General features: G+C 38.6%; 1 protein-coding gene across 2 annotated transcripts in view; it reads left to right on the top strand.

Annotated features, from left to right (window-relative positions):
* LOC117209962 overlaps positions 1-12396 on the top strand; it is a 248147-nt gene that overhangs the window by 180814 nt on the left and 54937 nt on the right. The gene's annotated exons all lie outside the window — the stretch shown is intronic.

Genomic DNA, 12396 nt, shown 5'->3' with positions numbered 1-12396 from the left:
AACGTAACAAGCTAGGTAATTAAGAGTACAGCGATGGAAAACGCGTTTTGTAACGAAACAACGCGACGCACGTGTTTCGTGATATGCTCGTGCGGATGAAAATTCTGCGTACTCTGGGAAGTAAGGAGAAACGAGGAAAAACCAGGAAGAAAGAGGAAATAGGAAGGATAAAGCAATGGTTTCGGAAACACGACGTTCTCTGTTACGTAAAAAGTGATACTTGCAGTATTCAGCGCAGTTGTCGGTTCAATTTTAAATACTTTTTCACAAAAATATGCAATCCATTTGATCAGATTTACGAGAGCAGGAGAGGGAAGTCGGGGAGAAAAAAAACTGTTCTACCACGATAACAGTGAATATCCATTGAGCAAGGGCCCGGAGGGGGTGGCTTTCATCAGTTTTAAATACGCCATTTAAAAGCGCAGAAATCCTTTAATTCTTTTGGCTCCGTTGGTTCGTTGCTGCTGGCTGCTACCGCTTAAAGCTCGTCCGAACGCAGCGGGAGGGGAACGGGGTTTCTATTCAACAGACGCAACATCAAAGAACCCAATCACGTGTTTTGTTCACGAAAATTTCCGTAGGTTGCGCACAGGTGCTTATAACACTTGCTTCGTTAATTATACGCCAAACTAAAATACATTTCGTCGACATGGTGCAGTCAATGAGTCCGGCTGCGTTCAAGGCAGCGAGACGGACGCACGAGTGCGCGCGCGTACACACACACACACACACCTTACATCCACGGTCAAATTTACTCCCTTTCAACATTTTCTACGCCGGGGCTATGGCTGAATTAGCGAGGTAAACTTTGCCTGTAGCGCCGAAGTAGTCGTGCTTTTCCACGTTAGAGCGGTTAAGAGGCTAAGAACCGCCCTTTAGCCGCAGCATTCAGACAACTACGATCTCCTTTCCCTTCTTCCTATCTTCATCCCTTTATTCGTACACTCTACCCTCTCCTTACCATTCTTCTTCCTTTCTCTCTGCAGTTTCCATTCTTTGTCTTCTACCTCCTGGGTCGTTTCTCTTCTCTTTCATTCTTTTCTTTTTTCCTTTTTATGCATTTTCTTCTTCTCCTCCTTTACTTTTACTCCTACTTTGTTAGAAGAAATCTCTAGCAGCACGGAAATAGGCTTGGTACAATATTAGCCGGCTAATTAAAATCATTCGGAACGATCTCGGCAGGATCTCGACGTCGTCGTTGGGAAGCCGGTGAAAATGGAATCTGCATATTCAAAGGTAGCCACATCGGAGTGTGTAGGTAACTGTGCGTTAGGTACGAAATGAAGTAACAGCGTAACCGGGGTCGCGGCAGAGACGCAGAGAAACGATGTCTGTCTTGGGGCAGATGGTATGATTATTCGTAAGTCACGGAGGGATTAATTAACGAGAAAGAGGGTTCGCATGTAGCTCGTTCCGACAGGTTTTTCTGTCGTGGAAATTAGAGGGATTCGGCGTTGCGGTTTATGCCGTGTAATTTGAACAGGATTTCACGCTCAGATCTTGCGCTTCTGCGGAACACAGCTGCGAAGGGAAGTTATTTGAGCGGGTCAGTTCAATCTTGAAGCAAAATGATGAAACGTAAATAGGGCGAAAGTGCCAGTTTCCGCTTTTTCTTCGATGTAATTTCCGCTGGTTTTCGTGAATTATTCCTCTCGCCGCTAACTTTTCCACCTTTTTAATCAAACCAAGACGGAGATATTAACGGTACCGACGATATTAGATTTTCCCTATTACATTGCTGAATGAATCAAAGCTAAACCACCGAAACAGTGACATGCTAATAATATCGAAAGAATACCAGGAATGTATTTCAAATTGAAAATTATTGGAACACAGCACAGTCGTAGAATTCTAGAGTTCTTCGTAAACACCTTTAGAGCTCAATTTCCTTGCTCGTTATCGTTCCACGGTAATCAAGACTAGTTGCACCCTTCCGACTTCCAAGTACCGTTTTCTTGGCGACCGGCGCAACTCCTTTTATCGACATGTTTCTCGACAAAATATCTTTGTTTAACAAGTCGCCAGCATTTAATAAAATGAAAAAAGGCACAGAGGAGAGAGAAATACTTATTTAACAGGTTACCTTTATGCAGGGCGCAGGGAAAGCTCGAGAGAAGCTCAGACGTAAGGGTGGCAAACTGGTACATCCGCGCAGACGGATTGACCAACGAATTCAGGCAAGCACGATACGCATATAAAAGGACTCTGTTCCGTTGAAGTAGCTAGAAACGTAGCTACCGTTCAATACAGTTCGTTTGAATGCGCCGCTTTCAGTGGCCCTTACCACGCAGTTACAACCCTCTTCTTTCTTCCAACTGTTCTTTACTTTTCTCTTACTCTGCCTGTATCCTTCTCGAACTGATCACGAGACGATGCTTAAATGCGAGAAAAAAGTACCGACGAACTAAAGAGGTGGAAAGGAAAGAATTAAGCTGCGTTCCATGGTTTGCTACGGTTCTTCGGGTGGAAGGTGTTTTCGTTGCGTGCCTTCGTCGAAATCCGAACATTTTACGGAGATCTTTGATCTTGCATGGTGGTTTCTAAAGCTTCGATGGTCTGGAAAACTGAATAACCGTTTTCGCTTATAAAGTTGGATTTTCTCTTTGAATTTGACTGCCCATATTTTACTGTCTATTTGAAATCTATTTGAAGATATTATGGATATATAAGATATTATAAATAAATTCATAAATTTGAAAATATTTCCCCTTGGTTTTTAATAATTAATTATATCGCAAATCGTTGGTTCAATCTAAATATTGTAAACGTGAAACTTCGATAAGGTTAAAGACTCGTAATTTAATTGAACGTTGGTTTAAAATGGTTTAGCCATTTCAAGATTCGACTACCGGACGTAAAATCACGTTTAAAGCAAGCAATCATATTACTTCAGGCGATCCAAATTTCGCATGTTTGATTTTAATTACCAGTCTGGCTAAAGGGCTGTCGCGGATTTCTAGCATTTCTAGTATTAACAACTCGGATATTCATGTCGCTCATCAGTTTACGCGATGATAGCCGCCAAGTCATTCTCAAACTGTGCACGAAGACCGCACCGGTGTTAGCCGCAACCGTGCAAACGTCAAAAACGTCGTTCCCGCAACAGGACTTCCGTACAAGGTTTCGCTTCCGCAAATACGTCTCTTGCCACTGATCTAAATAATATTAATCTGTTGTTGTGACTAAATAATATTAGTCTGCTGAAACTAAACTTGACGAGCTGTCTAATTAACGAAATTGTTCAATTAATATTTCCTGAAATGCTATAAGAATCATTTTCTGATACAGAAATGGCAAATTTGTTATCGTAAAAGACCTAGGAGATTGGATTTTGAGAATTAAAAATTAATTGTAATTAATATCGTAGATGTTTGTGAATGTCTGAAAGAAAATGTTACTAAAAGAGCAACTGCAAATTAGATGCTTCCAATAACTTGAGAGATACGCTTAGAAATGTCATTGAAAATTCAGCAGGACTTAACTATTACGATCTAATTACTAATCAGATTTATTTGCCAAGTTAGCGATTGCCATATAACTCAAATCGTCGAAAATGACGACTTGAAATATTTCAACTGCTGTTCGATAAAATTGCAATCTTCCACAAATAAGTTCCGAATTGAAAATAATTGTTGAGATAGTTTTGTAACGAACGGAATAAGTGATAGCTTGAGCGTGCAAGATCAGGAGAATATGATAGATGAGGCAGAACATCCCATACAAGTTGCACAAATTTTTATCGTGTGACAATTGACTCATGTGGTTTTGTGTTGTCTTGGTTAACCACGTTTGAACTTGTGCCAGGCCAAGTTTTATACTTTACAATGAGTTGTACTATTTACGGTTAATTAATCAACAATACCAGCTTAGGCCAATTAAATTGAGGTTGATAACCGTTGTTTAAATTCAGATTCATCTCGCTGCGGAACGAATTTTCTATTTAATCCGATATAATACGTAATCTCGGACCTACTGCTAGTAGAAAAAATCTGACATAGTCAGCCACCTCTCAGCGGCGTTCTATCGGCGTGTAAACAAAATTACTGCAGAAAGACCTATCGCATGATATAAATATCATTGAAAATACGATAGTCATAGTTAAGGGATGTGTAAGGAGGGTAAAAAGTCCCGAGACTTCTTCCGTTCGCGAGAAAACCGCCGCGAGTTTTCACCGGCGAAGGATTAACATGTGTTTACGATAAATCCAGGTTTTAACATCCAGTTATCACGAAACGAAGCTTTTGTTTCACGGCATAAAACACGATGGCCGCCACGTACGTACGCGCCCCGTTCACGGAAAAGACGAAACAACTTCTAACTACCGTTATAAATAACGAGGTGCAATTAAAGGGGCCAGAAGGATAAAGCCTCGTAGGAAAAAGTGTAGGGAAACGAGAGAAACACTATCATGTCGCGGTTAGATATATCGTAGTGCGTGTCTGATGAGCTGATCAGGGGAGGAAGCTTGGACTGGCTGGTACGAAACTTTGTTGAAACGCTCCGAACAGCCGTGAGTTTCTGTGTGCACGTGCACAGAGAAACACCGGAACAGTTCTATGAATTTCGTGAACGAGCCTGAGCTCTCTGTGGCAGGAAGGGTTATAATTGTGAAGAGGTTGTTGGAGTAATATCGCATGAAATGCGTCATTTGCGATGTAATAAATAATGGTAATTAATATTTCGAATATTAATCTCTCAATATGGAGAGGCACAGTGGAAGATAGTAAAAAGAATATGGTAGTAGTAATTAATAATAAACGCAGGCGAGTTAATGGAATTCTTTTTTATTATTTTCTCCACCTGTTTGCAAGTTTGCAATTTATAGTACGGAATGATTATTTCTAACCCTTTCTACTCAGGCACGCTTTTGCAATAAAACAAAGAGTTTTGCTTTGAAACAAAGAGTTTTATTTTGAAATGGCAAAAGTTGTAAATTTCAACAGTAGTATTTTTTCTTTCTCCATATTTTTTAATAAAATTTATTTATTGCGAAGACAATACGATAAACAATTTTCCCGTTACTATCAATGGAGTACAAAATATTAATACAACGAAATATTTGAGTTATTCGAGGGTTTGGTAATTCGATTAGGCAGGGTTCTCATCTTCTTTCCAATTTTTGGCTATAAAATATATCGTGGATAGACGAATTCTAAAAGTGGTATTAAAATATTATGAGTGATAAACGGTGCAGATTAAACGTGAAATACTACATAATGAACGAATGATAAATATTAAACGTTCAAATGATATAGGCTCTGCTTGCTCGGTATTAAGGGTTTTTGTGGAATGTTTGTTTAATAAAATGAAGCTGTAGGATTATTATCAATTACCTCACGCTTTTGACGCTATAGGAAAATGTTATTTATCAATGTATAACGTAAATTCCTCGTGCCGTTTGTCAGATAATAATTTCATGTAGGAATCTGTGTAACAGTGGAACGAAGAACTCCCGTTGTAAAATAATTATTTATTTAATAACGATAAAAGATTGGCAATCTGTTTATTCAGACCAGTATTGATTGATATTACTTTAAAGAAGAACAAGCACGATTTTTCCCCTTAATTGCTTAAATTGCGCCACACTCTCGTGACACTTGCTACCCTCAAAGCAGAGCAAACATTAATGGCTTCCTCCACTTCACTTTCATTTTTCTTCCTGGCCTTTTTGCCTGTAATGAACATAAGCAGCTTATAACTCAGTCCGTTTGTCTTTATGAAAACGTGACGATTATCTGTCGTTTACTGGTATTGTTTGCATTCACGCGTAGACTCCTCGAGAAATATCAGGAAATGTAAAAGCAACAGGTCATTTGATATTTTAAGACACGAACATCTTTCCCTTTATTCGAAATAAATAATTCGTAACTAAATGGATAAAACAGGAAATCTCATTAAAATAGTTTCTATTGAATATCGATCCATTTATTTCGTAGATTTTGTACTGTAAAAATTGCAATCTCTGAAGGTTGCTTTCTACTAGAATATATTATTTTCCTTGCTCGAATTTTCTCTCCAATAATTAAATTTATACATTTTTCATCGCATCTCGATTATCAAAGTTTTCCAATCAAACAAAGATGTCTTTTGAAAACTCTCGCTAGTCAAGCTGAAAGTTCTAAAGAATACAACCACCTCAAGCAGGAGCAAAGAATACTTATAGCGAAAGTTTGCATCCCTCTTTCATGTATATTAGAATTCTTCGCATATTTTTGAAATGTACCATGGAAGAAACTGAATTACCATGTAACTAGGGTTGGGACAAAGCTCAATTTTCACCAACCTTCAAGAAACATATGCACATCACCAGTCTACGGTCTAATAGAAGTTGCATCAGTTTCCTCGTTAACTCTTGCAGTCGCAACTTGCATACGTTCTTCAACTTTACCATCTTCTTTTCACGCCATGCCTTAACGTCTGTCGCATAATGCACACGCTTTATCGTTAGCCTGTCTGGAAGAATCATTTCTAATTTTACCGAAGCTTAACAACGAAGGTCGTATTTCACGAAACGATCGCCCATCTAATAGAATGTGAACTGCTAATTGGTCTGGCGCCTCTTCGAGTTTATTCCTTATTCCCGAACTGTGATGCGTTCAATGCTTTGACTAGTTGTTGAAAACTTTAATGCTTCGAGTAATCGAAAATAAAGTAGAATATATTTCACTATTTTATTCGCGAATCGAACTTTCAGTGTGTTATATACGATTTCACTTATGCATATTCGGCTACGTAGGAAGATGGCTTTCATTTTCGTGACAGAAGCGCATTATTCATAAAGTGATTCGACCCGTTCTTTATGAAATGCATACAAATTTCTAATTTCAAACTTGGAAACTTTTTTATAAAAATTTATGCGTTTTGTTCCTCAATAATCTCCATTGATATTCGTTCCATAATACACTCTATGTTAATAGGGAAAAAATTATTCCTAAAGTCAATTTCGAGCGTGAAATCACGGTTTCCCCGTGAAATTCACGCACCTGGATTACTCTTATCTGGAAAAGTTGACTTGTCACATCCGCTACGCGTCGCATGAATCATCATTTTACTCTCGTCTGCGAAGCTGCATTAATTGGCAACATTCCAATTACCGGATTATCTACTCGAAACAACTCGGCAATTTGCGGTGCAATTTTATCCAGCCATTTATCGGTCAGAGAACTGTCAGTTATTTTCACCTCGAATTCTCATTCTCGTCACGTAGCGGACAGCATGACGAACGTTGCGATTTGTTACATTACACTCGTTCGTTTTATCGCGGCCATTGAATAGCTGAAGAATCGTCAAGTGGTAGTGGGAAGCGGCGTAAAACACCAGGAATGATATTTTTCAAAATGAGCAGGAAACGATCTCGTACGTTAATGGCCATGCTGTTTGCTTATTAAATAAAAATTGTTCCCCTTCTACAATTGAGCTAACAATGTTAGGGAAATTTTTCGAGTCGTTACAAAATACAAACAACTGAAATTCTGAAACATAAATTTTATAAAATACAAATCAGCTGATTATACACTAGTAGCTTTTCATCTGTAAGACAATTTATGAAAAACGCGAGAACGTTAATTCCGAAACTTTATGAGAAGAAACAATATCTTGAACAAACTTTCTGAACGAATCGTTAAAAGCGTTTTCTGGAAAACAATCCGATCACATTGATAATATTATCACCCTCGATGATACAATTTGAACCGGAATATAGACTCTTTAATGCTTACTGTGAATCGTATCTCAATCCCCCAATTACATCGTAGCACGCATTTATTGCCGGTGGTTAGAACATGGCGCGCGAGTCAGGCGCGCCGCTTTGAATCGCTTTCTGGAAGTATTAATTAGCGAAATTCTAATTAACGTATTAACACCGCGAGACAACTTACCAACACCGTATCGCATTATATCCCGTCGCTCAGACGGCAAACTCGCTAGTTATATCTGCTACAAATTTCTCTCTCTTCATTCGATCCAAAACCTCTCGAGCTTTGCCTGTCTGTCTGGCCATAGAACGAGCACGTATTATGCATCAGCTTTCGCTATGAAATTTTCCCCAAACATATAGAATAGATAATAAGCCCAGATACAACGTGGATTATGAATGAAGTCTTATTTTTACTCGTAGAGTATGCTACCATCTTTTTGCGGAAGAAACCTGTAATACCCTTGTGTAGAAAGCATCAATATAGGTAAAGAAAGATGACCAAAAGTGCCAAATTCGTATCTTCGGACGCCGAAAATCCTAATAAGGCGTTATCCTATAAGAACGAACGTATCGTCAGTTAAAATTTATGACAAATATGATAGGAAAGTTAGAAAAAATTGATGAAAAGTTGGCGAAGCCCCGAAAGGGGAATTGGAACTTTCTCATTTTGAATGATCATAACTTCCAAATGAATGTATTAAATGCGAAAACTCAAGCGCTGTTTTGCAAAGGAAAGTCAGTATTTCTATAGTATGTAAAAACATATCGCTCAAATTGTTAATTAATAACCGTCGACTTGGTCTGCATTTTTTATGACTTTTCCATCACAATTGCAATAAATGGTTTTACTTTCGTACCTTAAAAATCATAGAATGACGCCTTATTAGAATTTTAGATGCCCGAAGGAATACAAAGGATCTTTTTAAGCGTCCTCCTTTTGTCTGATAGGAGTAGCTACATTATACTGCGCGTAAATCTTAATTGGTCAAAGTGACGGATAAAACAGGGTGGCTGATCGAAGGAAGACATAACAGTTACGCATCGACGAGCCACGGTCACTCGTTGTCGTGGTTCCCCCTGACTGGATTGTTGTCGTTTCATGGCCATGCAGCTTCGTAACGGGGCAAACGTCAGCGACAATGGTCGTTTTATTAGAAAGTTCGGAGGCAGGGAAGCGGCTGATCATTATGCAGCTCGCGTTGTCATATTCCATTACCGTGGCTGCCGGTTACAGATGCAGCTGCCGCGGTTAGTTCGAAGAACAATTCGCAACGCGATATAGGAGCCGGCATCACCCTTCAACCGTGCTTGCAGATGACATCGATACTCGACTTCCGCCTCCGCACCCAGGCGTTTGTAGCCTCTCGGTTTCCATCGCAAGCACGATTCACCATCGAGCAAACTTTACCGTGTTTCGACGACAACGACGACGACGACGACGACGATGGAAATGACTGAGAAGCGGATAACGCGCGTACGCGACCAACAATACACGTGTTGATTTCTCGGAACTCTTCGTAATAGTCTGTAATCCGTATTTGTTGTAAAACTGATACACTGGCGGCTGTTTATTTCTTTTCGAAAAATCGTTCGAATGTTCGTTAATTCTTTTTACGATATTTTTCCTTCATTCGGATACTTTGGAATAAGACGGCATAGAAAATATTTTTGAGGCAATAATCCAGACTGATTTAATCAAGAAAAGATGAAAGATTGTAATGTTATTCTATATTTTGAAAATTGCGATTTACACTTTACGATTTCATCTTCCAGTGTAGGAACGATCAAATAAATATTTCTCTGCATCAATTATGTGAATCTTTTTGTATTTTAACGTTTAAATGTTGAAAATTTTACATCTATGTATCGTTATGAATTACTGATAGTTCGTACGGTATTGTATTGATTAGGTGATTGGAGGACATTTGAGATAAAAGTTGCATCGGAACCCATGTTTAAAAACAAATTCTCATATTCCTCAGAGTCAATGAACGCTCTATAATTTTGAGCAGGTTCTACAACCTAAAATCACGCAAGTTCAAATATACACACGTTATTGTTAGTATGGAAACGTTTGATTTCTTTTTGAAATATTCTCTATTTCTGCGAATAGCGTATCGGTTCCAGAGCAAAGTTCAACAGATTTATATTATTCGTCACATTTATATTCCGCGACAGTTCCAGAGATAGAGAGGACTAGTCGAAATAATTTCATTCGATGAAACGGTCATTTATACGGGCAGAGTTGGAACCTGGCGGCTGAATGGCATTTTTATGCATATCGCAGATTGCACAGTTCGAAAAGTCAACTGGAAGCAAAATCTGGCATTCGGGAACGACGTGGAGAAGGAAATAGGATACAGGCTGGATATTTAACCAAGATTATGGCAGCTCGTTTAGTGAAACATTCGCGGAAGTTAAGCGCCTTTCTCGGTCGCCGACGCCGGTCTGTTTTAGGTAACTCCGAGAACGTCGCTGAGATAATTCTTATCAGGCTGTCTGGCTGTTTTAACGTTAGCCAATTCTAATTTCTTCGAGCTCGATACGCGTTGAGAGCCAAGGTTTACGCGCCCGTACGAACGTTACTGAAAGAAATTCAACTAGTCGTAGAATTGATCGAAACTTACCTTTTCTTTTTAGTCGAATTATTTTTTTAGAAAAATGTGTATTTCACTACCATGCGCGAATTGTTAATTAATCGAATCCATCAAAGTGTCTGGATATGTCTAAAGTCGAAATCGATCGGGATTTGTAATAATGTATTGGTTGAAATTAATGTTAAGATAAAGACAGGAAATAGTTTAGGTATTGTTAAAGTAAATGTTGTCGTGTAGTTCATTCGCGTCTAATTAGTGTAGGTAATACCTTTACAGTAGGTAGTATATTAATACATACGTTTATTGCGTTATTTTACGTAGAACGTGTGTCAACTAATATTAACTTGTTCATTTACATTAATTCCACATCAACTGCTAACGAATATTCTGATTTAATACACATTTGTGTATTGCATTTGCAACGTTCGGGCGTTGTATGCACTCGGTAAACAACGGCACAAGTAAATACATGCTACCATAGAGATTAGTTTACGACCACGCAGAAAACAGAAATTATTCAAACATTAATATTCCATAGTTGGAACGTCTGTGAATACTACTCCGTAACTATAATTAGGAGACTATGAACAATTCTCTTGAAAAATTCATTCCTTCAAATGTTAGTATTAGCTCGTGCCATTTTTTTCTATACGTTGAAAATCCAATTACTTTTCCTCTCGAGATTTAAGAAAATTGTTAACCATAACATTACGTATCACAGAGATTAGATATTTTTACCATAAACATGAAAATAGCCTAATTATAAGTCATACATCTTCCGTTCCGAAATATTTAGTTTTGCCTTCAACGAGCAAACTGAATTCTCTTTAACGACGCAACAATCAACTCGATCCAACAGTTCAATTTCTACTACTTTGCAAAGATGGTTTCGGATTGTCGTAATGTAAATAGATCAAAATAAGTGATAAGCTCGTCCTTTTTAGACTCTCCACCTAAGCCACATACATTATCATCGGTATATTTTTGTGATACATTTGTAGTCAACGTGTCGTTTTGTTTCAAAGTGTCATAAAAGTGAACAAATCATTTAGGTTGACTGGCGTGCGAACAATTTCCCCGTTATATGCACAAGTAGCCATCATAATCGAGCTGACTTTTAGCTATGGTAGATTATGTGTACACCCTCGTGGTTCTATCTGTACGACGTGTTTGGTTAGGTTACACAAAGGATGGGTTTGTGTCGTGTTTCGCACTGGCTACACACCCACTGGAGTCAGCTGGCTTGGTACCCTGTCTAAGATTATGTTTGTGCTCTTTGTCAGCAGGAAATCATTATTTTCGATAATAGAGAGGTAGTCAGAAAATGTGGTTAATGTTCGAGAATCCGCGATCAAAATTGCTTACACAATACCGCGAACGTATTTTTAATCAAAGAAAATATAGTAGTTAACTGAAGATATTATACAAGCATGTACATTTAATCATATCATATGATCGCGGAACTTCTTATTTTTATTCAATCTCGAGTTAACTGCATACTTGAAAAGAGTAAAACAACCTCTGAAAAGTTGTTCTGATAAACTTAAAATATTTTCCAATCGAAGCACGCCTCGTATGGATTATAATTAAGCCAACAATCGATATATTGACCGGACGATGTTAGGTTTAAGGTGGATTAAGATAGATCTTTAGATATCCTCGATAATTTCATGAATCATCGGTTCGTTCAGAAGTAATTCGCATAAGCTGCTTCCAGTTCCATATCGAACGCAATGGGAAACGTGTCCAAGAACGAAATCCGCGAAGCCTATTCAGTACAACGCAGAGAATAGTCTTTCCTCATTTTTTTCCGGGCAAAGACAGGAAGAATGGATAATTCGCTGACACAACGGCTCAACTGTTCTGATCACTCGAACGAGCATCCATTATCCACCTTAGTGGTATCTAGTACGATACAGAAACGCACCGCAAAGGGACGAAATTAATAACTGTTTGCGGACACGTTAAGCCCCTTTGCAGCCGTCCGCTTTATTAATTTAAGCTGGCTATTAAGCCAGGAGACAGATTTCTATCGCGATTCTGCTGTTACACGCGCGACAATTGCTTCTCTTTTTACGATAAACGACCGTGCTGCACACGGTA

Source organism: Bombus bifarius, unplaced genomic scaffold (assembly GCF_011952205.1).
Source record: "Bombus bifarius isolate JDL3187 unplaced genomic scaffold, Bbif_JDL3187 scf7180000008197, whole genome shotgun sequence".
In the NCBI taxonomy this organism is placed as follows: domain Eukaryota; kingdom Metazoa; phylum Arthropoda; class Insecta; order Hymenoptera; family Apidae; genus Bombus; species Bombus bifarius.
Note: the sequence above shows the minus strand (reverse complement) of the source record. Positions and strands in the feature narration are given on the sequence as shown.